At 36.6% G+C, this 11,479-nt stretch overlaps 1 protein-coding gene across 2 annotated transcripts in view; it reads left to right on the forward strand.

Annotated features, from left to right (window-relative positions):
• CADM1 (cell adhesion molecule 1) overlaps positions 1-11,479 on the forward strand; it is a 386,692-nt gene that overhangs the window by 177,247 nt on the left and 197,966 nt on the right. The window lies entirely within an intron of this gene.

Genomic DNA, 11,479 nt, shown 5'->3' on the forward strand with positions numbered 1-11,479 from the left:
AGTTCACAAGAGAAGGGCCCATTTCACTAAGGAAGTTTGTAATATGACCATGTCATTCCTTTGCCTTGGGCTAGTCTTCTACCAGGGAAGTTACTCTAATACCTATGCTTTATTGAAGTATCTACTGTATGCCAACCATTGGATTTGGTGCGTGAGATATATCATCACATCTCAATTATTTTACTAGTTAGAATTACAAGAAATTTGACATGGAAATGGAAAAGAATTTTTAATCCAATTTTTATATCTGGAAATCACCTAATAATCTGATAAAGGGCATTGTTTGTCTTGCCATCTGCTCTGGTTCTTTACCAGTAGCTCCTGCCTTTGAGTAGTGCACTTGGCCACTCAACTGGAAAATTGTCAGTCTTCATAGGAACAATATTTTTAGACCTTAGAAGATCTATAGAATAGTTTCTCAAAAAATTTCCACCGTCTTCTGACAAGCCATACAGACGTTCCTCTCACTTTGTAGTATATATATATATATATATATATATGCAGAGCTATCCTGAGAGTCTTCTTTGATGATTGACTCAAGATTACTCATCTTGTTTTTTTTTTTTTGTGCTTGATGGGAGAAACACAAAATATTTATCTTTATGTCCTGACGATGGAGACAGTGGTGGATATAAAATACTCAGTGGGCATGCAAAACAGTGAGTGATAGGGAAATAGTATATAGCATGTTGCATTTGGAAACAAATGCTTAGGAAAATGGGTAACTCTAGATTTATTTGTACTTCCCAGAGTTTATAGAGAGAAGTTTATCTGGAAAGATGATATTTCACACAAAAGGTACAGGTCTGTGTATAGTGGTCTAGATAAAGTGATCCTGTTACCCAGTGTGGTTTAAAACTATTGGTAAAACATGGATGAATCTCAAAATAATTGTGCTGACTGAAATAAGCCAGATAAAAAGAGTGTATACTGTATTATTCCTTTTACATAAAATTCTCAAAAATGTGAAATAGACTATAATGAGAGAAAGCAGATCAACGGTTGCTTGAGAAGTAGTGGTACAGGACAGAAGGATCACAGATAGACACAAGGAAGCTTTTGAGGGTGATAGATTTATCTATTTTGGTTATGATGATGGTTTCACAGATATATACATATGTCAGAACTTATCAAATTGTACACTTTATATGCAGATTGTTTTGTGTTAGTTATACTCCAATGGAACTTTTAGGAAAAAAAATATTGTTTTATGGCAGTTATCACATTATGATCAATTAATTGTTTAATATCTCTTTAGGGTCTCTATGAGTCGGAATCGGCTTGACGGCAACAGGCTTTGCTTGACTTGCTTAGGTTTAGTGATAGAATTCTCACTTTCCATGCAGGAAACCTGGGTTGGATTCCCAGCCAATGTACCTCATGTGTAGCCACCTCCTATCTGTCAGTGGAGGCTTATGTGTTGCAGTGATGCTGAACAGGGAGCTTCTAGACTTCAACTAGGAACAAAGACCTCGTGATCTACTTCTAAAAGATCAGCCAATGAAAACTGTATGTGAATCACGGCGGTTTGATCCCATTGCACATGAGGTTGCCTTGAGTTGGGGTGGGGAGGCAAACTCCACGGCAGCTAACAACAACACTAGACTGTATGCTTCAAGAAGGGAGGCTCTTGTACATGCTAAGTACTTGATAAATATACTGAATGGATAAATAAATATGTATGTTAGACCACAGACAGCTATCACTTACCTAGCACTTACGTACTATATAGCAGGCACTATGCTAAAAGTATATTATTTTAGTAATCTTCAGAACATATTTTTGAGGGAAGTGATTTCATTATGCCCATTTTATAGAAAAGGAAGCAGAGCTTAGAATGTTAAGTAGCCTGCCCTAGACCATTGACTAATAGTTTAAAGAGCTAAAATCAAGACTGTTTGATTTAAAATCTGTGATATTAACTTCTGCACTTGAACCCTTTTGGCATGTCTGCATGGTTTATGTGGATTCTTAGGAAGTTGTGTCAGGGAAATTTGCAAAGATATGAAACTCAGTTTCTAGCACCCTACGTCAACACGATAGGAACTCAGTACACATTTAAACATAAAAGAATGAACCCAGTGCTGTGCTGGAAGGGCTTCTTAAGGGAAAATCCTTTGCCTTTTGTCTATTTTTCCGGTATTAATAGAGCAAAGTTGCCAAATTACATGCAACTCTGTTTATATTGCCTGAAACCAGAACGCGATGCAAGATGGGGCAAAGCAGAAGAAAACACCTTTGGGGGAGCATGGGTTTCTGCCAGCAAATCTAGCTGGAGCTCCTGGCAGGCCTGAGGAGCATTTCTTCTCCATTGTCATGTTTGAGACTTTGTGCCAGGAGGGGGAGGAAAAGAGCATATATTTCAATTTGTTTCACAGTTGTATTATTTGCTAGGTTCCTCTAAAAGCTAGTTGATTTTTATAGGCCAATATTAAAATTCCAAAAAGGGATTACAGACATGTTTGCAATGTTATAACACGGTTGGAATACACTTTTGGTATTGTTGTTGTCATAATACTATCTCCTAAAAATTGTAGAATACAAGGACTGGTTGCATTTCTAAAAATAATACTTTTTTTTTAAGTAATTGATTTTTTTAAACTGTTATAACATCAGTTTATCTCCAGTTTTCTTTCTTCTTCTTCTTCTTTTTTTTTTTTTAATGTAAGTGTATTATACTTACACTGACATAAATTTTTGTGTGTGTTTAGCTTAGGAGTAATAGTTCCAGACAGTATTGTTATTTCTCACACACTACTGGTTAGAGATCACATTGAGATGTTTACGGACCACTATTTTCCCTGTAGGTACTGTTTATAAAAAAAAATAATAATAAGTTGGAATGTCTTATAGTCCTATTTAAAAAATTAAAAAAAAAAAATCTTCTAAGGAAATTGAATACATCACTGATCTCATTAGACTCGTATCTGCATTCCCGTATTTGTTGCTTTATTTACTCAAAAACTATTTATCAAAGTCACACTCTGTGCCAGGCTCTGTGTTGGATGCTAAGGATCAATGAAGAACATTCATAAATTGCTTCTGCGTTAGTGAAGGGAATGTGTCCTTTCCACCTATAGTTTTGCTTTTGCAGATACTAGATGTATCAGAATTGTCAATATTTTTATATTTACTTGTCAGCTCTGCCAAAATCACAGATGATTTAGATCAAGTTGTTTGACCTTACTGCTCTCATTTCTTATTTTATAAAATGAGGTTAATAATTGCTTATCCCACATGGGTTATATTAAAAATAATGTGTCTTAGAAAGAGAGTAATAGAAATGCATAGAGTATAAGAGAATAATTCAGTCATCAACCCACTTTCTAAGTTTGTGCATGTATGTGTTGAAGTTGAACTAAATCTGTTTAGTTTTTGATTTCGAGGTAGTTCGCCTATAACTTGATTTCTCTTGAGGAGACTTTTTGAGTTATTATTTCCCTATCTTTATGTTCTAGATTGAAAATGCTGAAGTTGGTATGTGTTAGATTTTGATAAATTCAATTAATGTCATTCTAGCAAATTCAACTCCCCCAGGATACATAGAAATGTTTTTTGTTCAAGTAGAAGGAAACGGGCTTGGACAGGATTTCTTTTAACTGGAATACGTAGATACGTTAGAGGTGTTTAGGGAAATTCTCTCTGCAGTGTACTGGTGATAAATAAAATGAATGCATAAAATCTTGTAATTAAGTTAATGATTACTAATTTGTTGAGAGTCCTTCTTTTTAATGATATCAAGGAACACTGGAGACTTTGAGGTGGTTATCGTTAATTTCAGTATTATTTGAAACTTCTAGTTATTACAGTACTAAAGTTTCCAGGAAAATTTCTTATGCACATGAACTTTGCTTTTTCCCACAACCTCCCTATTACTGTTAAAGGCTTAAGTTACCATATATTGTAATTATGTCTACCTACAAATACCTTTAAGGGAAGGACTATATTGAAGTTTGTGTCTCCAGTGCTTAGATCAGGGCCTGCCACATAGTAGACTGACTTTTCGGAAATATCCATCACCAAGGCTGAGAAACCTAGTATTTGTTGACTCCCCTTTTCCACTCAGTTGCCAAGTCTTGAGAATCAGGGCTGTGTGGCTGGAAAGAGCTTGCGTGGTCCTTGACTGCAGATAGACCTAGTCTTGGATATCCACTTGGTCCCTTACTTAGCTGGGTGACATTTGGTAGGTTACAGATTCTCTGTGCCTTAGTTTCTTAATTTGAAAGCAGGAATAATTATGCTTAATTTATAGAATTATGAAGACTAATTTAGAATAATGACTATCATAATGATTGCCACATAGTAAGTCTTCAGTAAATGATAGTTCATCTTCCCATCAGCTCTCCTTTTTAAATAATTTTTTAAACTCTTTCTTCACACTGTTGTTACTGTTAGCTGCCATGGAATTATCCCCTGACTCATGGTAACCCCATGATTGGACTGCTGTGATCCATAGGTTTTCATTGGTTAATTTTTCAAAGTAGATCTCCAGGCCTTTCTTCCTTGTCTTAGTCTAGAAGCTCTGCTGAAACCTGTTCAGCATCATAGCAACACGTGAGCCTCCTCTGACAGATGGGTGGTAGCTGTGCTTGAAGTGCATTGGCCAGGAATCGAACCTGAGTCTCCTCCATGGAAGGTGAGAACTCTACCACTGAACTGCTTCTACCCTCTTAGATTATTGTAATATCCTCTTAACTGTTTTCCCTAATATTTTTTAGTCTCTTCTGCTTCCAGGTCAGCTTAGATATTGCCACCAGATTAATATTCCTAAAACACAACTCTGGTTGTAGTCAGTGAATATTAATTATTTAATATGTGCTAGACACTAGGCTTTTCCTGTCCTGTCCTGTCTGTGATTCAAAACAATAAACAAACCTAAGAGCCCATCACTGCTTTAGACCTAGAGAATAACATTTACTTAGACTGGCAATCAATCTGGCCCTAACCTAGTTTTTCAGACTTATCTTCCACCACTTTTCTTCACATACTTTGCAATCCTTACAAATTGAATACTCTGTTCTTTCTAGTTGTTAGGAATTGGGATATGGTATCCAGGCACCCAGAAAGTCTCAAAGCCTGTCCTGCCAATCACCGCTGCTATGCTGTACCATACAAAGGAGCTTAGACTTTATTTTATAGGAGTGGGAGCCCACTGAAGGATTTTAACCAGAAGTGTGCCCAGGTCAGCCTTGCACTTTAGAAAGACCACTCTGGAAGTATTGAGGAAGATGGATTTAAAGAGGGCAATATTGGAGGAAAGAAGACTAATAACAGAGATTGTTACAAAGATCCAAAAGAACTTTGAAGATGGGGCCAAACTGGAGCAGTGATAGTAAGTGCCAAGTGTATAGAATGGTTTGAAAAATACACGGGAAAGAAAATCTGCATTTTTGGAGAATGACTCCCAATTTTCTGGCTTGTTCTTTTGAGTGGATGCTGCTGCTAAAGGAAACTCAGGAGGAACTGGTTTGTGAGGGAAAATGATAACGTTCTATCCTGTCCTCTTGCCCGGGTTGTAAATTTCTTGAGAACAGATTCCCAGCATTTGTCCTGTCTGTATATCCAACCATTCATCCCTCTATCCAACACTTATTGGGTACATACTATTTGTCAAGTGTTAGACAAAAAAAAAAAATTGTATATGATGTGTGAGTATGTGTTTGTGTATTATTGTATCTTTTTATCCTCACTATGGCTTATAAGTAGATGTCCAGCAATATTTACTGAATGAATCTTGTGAAAGTTTCCTGAAGATTGTTTGAGAAATATGACGGAGAATGAGAATGCCCCCTACTGCCACTGCCCCCCTCCCTTATACACACATAATCACAAGGGGTTGCAATGGGGTTTGCAAGTTATAAAACTCTGTGGTATGTCAAGATAGTTTTGTCACTCATCGTGGCACATTGTACTTTTTGGAGCATTGCTTTATTCTAACGACACACTTTGAACTGACCCATTGAGTAGTTACTGAATTCTGACTTGTGAGTTCATATGCAGAAAATTGTTAAGGGTTAATTTCACAAAGGCTGACATGTATATCAGTGGTTACATGTGGCTAACTGGCTTCTATAGCGGACAATGTAGATATTGAACATTTCCATCATAACAGAAAGTTCTGTTGAACAGTACTGTTATGGACGGTATAAACCAAACAAACCAAACCTATTGCTGTCGAGTTGATTCTGACTGATAGCAACCCTATAGGTCAAAGTAGAATTGCCCCATAGGGTTTTCAAAAAGCGACTGGTGGATTCGAACTGCTGACCTTTTGGTAAGCATCCGGAGCTCTCCATAACCCTTAACCACTGCGCCACCAGGGCTCCTCATATGGCAGTTGTGAGGATTAAACAAGGCAAGTGTAAAACACTTAGACCAGTGTCCAGCACTGAATAAATGCTATATATTTTCCATAATCATTATCATCATCATCATTTTCTGTCTTATTAAGAAGCATATTCCTTGAATATAGATTAAAGAGGAATTTACTTTGCTAACTCTTTAATATTTTTTCCTGGACGTGAGCTTTTAGCTGGCTTCTGGGGGGAAAAGTATCTAATTTAGCCACCATTCTGCATATTCTGTGACAGTGAAAGTAAAAATGTGAATTTTAACGTATTAGAGACTGACTTGGAAGACTGTTCCATAAAAACCATTCATTCATTCAACAAGTATAAGGGTTGCTTCTTAAATGCACAGCACTGTGTTTGCATAAGGTGGGGACTAAGGAGTATCGTTCAATGCTGAAAAGCCCTGTGCCTAAGGGATCAGTACTCCATTTTTGTATAAAGCCAGGGCAGGCTTTCCTTCACAGGTTTATTATAAGACTGTCTGGCAAGATGTTGCACTGAATTCCCTTTTGTAGCTTTACACTATTTTGGATATTTTAACTTGGATATGGTTAACTTGGGGGACTTTTAACGTGCTTTTATTAGATTATTGTTTAGACTCATTAGGCAGTGGCCTTTTTATCACTACATATGCACAATTTGTTATTGGTGTTATTGGGAATTGCTGATGTAAAGTGTTCTATGACTTTTGGGAATATTAATAAGCCTCTTAAAGTACTTGTTCAATTAGATTCCCTGACCTGCTGTCCAGAGTTTGAGCTATCATTAACTGAGGATGCTTTCCTATGGTTTAGGTGGTGTTATGGAAGACCATTGTGTTTCTCCACATCTCTGTCTTGCCTGTTTCATTCATTGTTTCTCTGGGAGCAGTGGAAGAACAGAATGCCCTACTCTGGGCCCCAGAGGAGCTTTTGTGCCCTAGAGAATGAGAAATAGAGAGCCGGTTAGGTTTTATACTGTTACTATGCCTATTTTTGATTAAAAAACTGTTTGCTGTATCCACAGGTTTGAAAGATTAATAATTTGCTTTACTTATGTGGAGAATTGCTTCTTTCCGCCTCACGCATTAGGGTCAGAGTGCCATATTTTGTTTGCATAAGTTTGAAGTGTTTTCTTTAGGTCTTAAGTGGTGAGTATGAAGACTTTAATTGCTCACTGGTTTCAGTCTTACTACATTGGGCCCTTAGATGAGCTTACCCAGGATAGAAAAAACATCCTTTTTAATGACACCAAATGCTCACTTTGTGTCTCCAATGATGGCAGTGAAATACTTGGGTTTGATGTTGTTACCTCATGCTATCAACCGATCTGTTGTGAAATTCTTTTGTTGTCAGATCTGTGGTTTCCTTTTCAGACAGTAGATTATCTGACATAGAATGTGAAGGTGCATCTTCCTGAATGTCTATGGCAGAAAGATATTGAAGAAGAAGGAGAAAAGCCAAATACCAGAGACCAGACAAACTCATAGGAAATTGCAAACATGGTGGAATTTCCAGTGCTTTCCATTTTTTGAAGTCATGGATAATTTACAAATACTTGCCTTTACTTTTGTTTGTTTCTTTGCTTGCAACCACGTCTATCTGCCAACCTTTCTAAAATGTCATGATTTAATTATTTTAACGGGCACTGTATGCTCCTTTATTTGGGGGATATTAACCTTTCTAAACAAAAGGAATGTTAATATACACTGGAGACACAACTAATGGGATTTCATTTTTCTTGTTAGGCAAGAAGCTTGATTTTTTTTTTTTTTTTAACTTCTTGTAAAAGAATGCAGTAAGTGAAATAATTGCCTTAAGCTAATCCATGATAGCGATTTTAAACGTGACTTTCCGGATCACTTTTATATGGCTTAGAGAGAATAATGTGATTTTCTTGTTTTTGTTTGCTTTAGCTAAACAGTGTTGAAGGTTGATATAAATTCAATGAATTCAAAACAAAGAGAATGCTAATTGCTAATGCGCTGAGTGCTTTTAAGGCATGAAATACAGTGTTTAATTCATAAGCATTGTTTAATTTTATATAGATTTAGTTAATTTTTTGCAAGTTAGTATAGGACAAACTCAGAATAATTAGCTAGCCATTTTCTTATTCACTGTATACTCCTATTTGATGTTTAAATATATGTGGACTGAATATGTTGTACTTTTTGTAAAAAGATGGTGGTCACAAGCTCTTGGAAAATAAGACAGAGCACTTTTAAAATTTTTTTTAGCACTCTCCCTCCCTTTTGAGAAGCCTGTCCACTGAACCATTCACACACACTTCGTGAATCACCTTTTGACCAATAGCATGTATTACAATGGGATGGCTAGTGTTAGAGACAGTATGGCAGTGAAAACTAATTGGCCCACATGGGTTTTAAGCTCATGGCTTTGGCCTTGTTATGGGCTCTCAGTCACTAAACTGCCCAGGCCCACAGTTCTATAGACAAGTACAGTCTGAATGAAATGTGAATCACTAATCCCTCTGGTGATGGGGGAACCTGGAACAGTGGACTGGGGGTGGAGGGAAGAGGGAGGAGAAGGCTGTTGAATTGAACTGTGATCTTCTTCCCTGCCAAGCCCTTGAACAGCTTTCCCTTTAAGCACCAATGATGACAAGTTTTTGCTATTTTGGATTAGTGAGAGAGTACAAAATGGTTTCTCTTTCCTTCCAGGCAAAAATACCAACAGAATCTGCCTTTGGAATGAAAGTGCTAATTTCATTTGGTGACTTTCAGACTTGAAATATGGGCTCGAACAAGAATTGTCCATTAGTCAGCTGAAGGAGTGGAGGTTATTTTTACAATGCTAATTATTACTTCATGACAGTGATTTAATATATGTTGTCTGCCGTTTACACCCCAAAACTTGCCATTGTTTTGGGAACAGAATTGGTTGGACTGTCAAGCTATTTTTCAAAGACAAATCTTACTGTTTTATGGGTATAGGTTTTCTGCAATAAAGAAGAGAGCTTTATTGAAGAGAATCTTGCATATGAAATGTAATCTGGATAAATATTCAAAACTAATAGCTTTATATTTTAGTCTTGATTTTTAAAGTATATTTTTCTGACACCCTAATCGCCTTGCTTTATCTGCATTACACTTAATCTGTTCTTTTGGAATGCAACTAAATGTTTGTTACTGACATTGAACTAAGAAAGGAGCAACACATATAGTTAACAAATAAATACAAAATGAAATTTAATATAACGCTTTGATGCGTGAAAGAAGATGAGTGGAAGACAGAGTTGATTGCATGTCTGAAAGCATATCTGCCTGATTTATGCTCTAATTTTAGTACTGTGTTTCCTTTGTAATAGTAAAATGTCACATTAGCATGTCCCTTTTAATAATCCAATATGCTACCAGTGACAATAAATACATGTACTGAGTCTAGCTCAGGGTTTCTCAAACTTCATAGACCTGTGACCCTTCCTGATGTACTTAAATTGCCCAGATGACCCTCCTGTCATATATTTTTAATTGTAAAGCACTTGAAATTAATCATGTTTTATTTCTTTTTAAATAAGCACCTCTAGAGCAGTGGTGAGCAGTTTTGCTCACGGCACTTAACCACTCTTAAAGAAAATTAAAGATTGGAAAGGGCCTTCGTCTCAGTGGCCACAAAGCCATCTATCTATGCGAGGGAGAAACATAGCAGACAAGAACCGCGTTTAGTACTTCTCTATGCAGCCTCTTGCCTGCGCACTTAGTGAAAATTGACATCTGTGAATATAACAAAGTACGTAAAAGCATTTTGAATTATTACCGCACATCTTCAAGTGGTCATAACCCAGGATTTCAAGCACCTCAGTGAAGGCTAAGGCTTTCTACAATTTGTATGGTAACTGAGTGCCTTTAATTTAAACTACACGGAGCTAATCTTTAGGAGAATTGGAATCTGCCTCTGAACTAATTATGATTTACAGAAATTGATAATTTGTCTTGTGCATGTGTCTGCAGGAAGAAATTACTATTAAATTTGATTAACACATGACAGATTTCAGCCCAGTAATTTACCATCTTTATTAGCAAACTTAGAAAACTTCTTATAGTAATCTGTTCACTGGTATCAACTCTATTCTGGCAGTTAACAGAGATATGTGTGGCTTTGGAACAATGCTGCCTTCCCTTTAACAAATAAATCTTGGTTTGGTTTATCTTTGCAATCCTCAAGCACAACTTAAGTATTCAAACTGATTTCCCATGTTACTTGAAACTTAATAATATGTAATTAACTTCCAAAAATGCGTGATGTGTTCTTTTGAATACATTCCTGAAGAAGCCCCTCAAAATTCATAAAATTGTAGAAAAGGAAGCAGAGCATTATATTAACCTTATTTTGCGTGCACCACTTTGTCAAATGTTTTTCTTTCTGTTTAAACAGTGTGTAGTTTTGTGTAATGGACAATTCTGTTGGTTAAAGCTGAGCCATAACACTCGATTGACATTGTGAATGATCCTGAAACCTACTTGGGATGTGCGTAACTGAGATGTAAAACTATTGTAGCGTGGCAGTGAGGGCATTAAACTTTCTTTATATGAGCAACATGGTACAGTTTTTGAAAATATATTAATGTACATGTTTTTATACATTTGGAAAAATATTCCACTATACTATAGCAGCCCAGCAAGATTGTCACAGTGGTTAAAAATGCTCTTTAATGTTTTTATGTCAGGAGAATCTTATCTTCTTGCATGTCAAACAGGGAAGTTGAACTATTAGTCTATTAAAGACCCAGAGTAAAGTTTAATTTTATAATGACATGAAATAAATGTTCTATTTCTAAGTAATAGTTCACCAGGAAAGTCTGAAGTGGCCTCCTTTCCCAAGGATGCAGCTTGTGTGTGATGCTAGTATTAAAATGGACCTGCCAAATTGAGTGATGGGAGGTGCTAATAACTCCAAGTGGGGAGATGAAAACAACATATTGCACACACCTGCTCTCAGCTTTATGTCAGACTCATTAAGTTATTGAATGGGTATAATGATGAAGGAGGGGAGTTAGATGTATGCCAAGAAGCAGCTACGTGTGTGGCTAGTGCTGCAAAACATTATGAGCAAGCTACGCACCCTTTGCCAGCTATGGTTCATCCTTGACTTTTAACTTGAGTATACAAAAGCCATTTCCATTCTTCACAG

The sequence above is a fragment of the Trichechus manatus genome, unplaced genomic scaffold (assembly GCF_000243295.1).
Source record: "Trichechus manatus latirostris isolate Lorelei unplaced genomic scaffold, TriManLat1.0 scaffold00143, whole genome shotgun sequence".
In the NCBI taxonomy this organism is placed as follows: domain Eukaryota; kingdom Metazoa; phylum Chordata; class Mammalia; order Sirenia; family Trichechidae; genus Trichechus; species Trichechus manatus.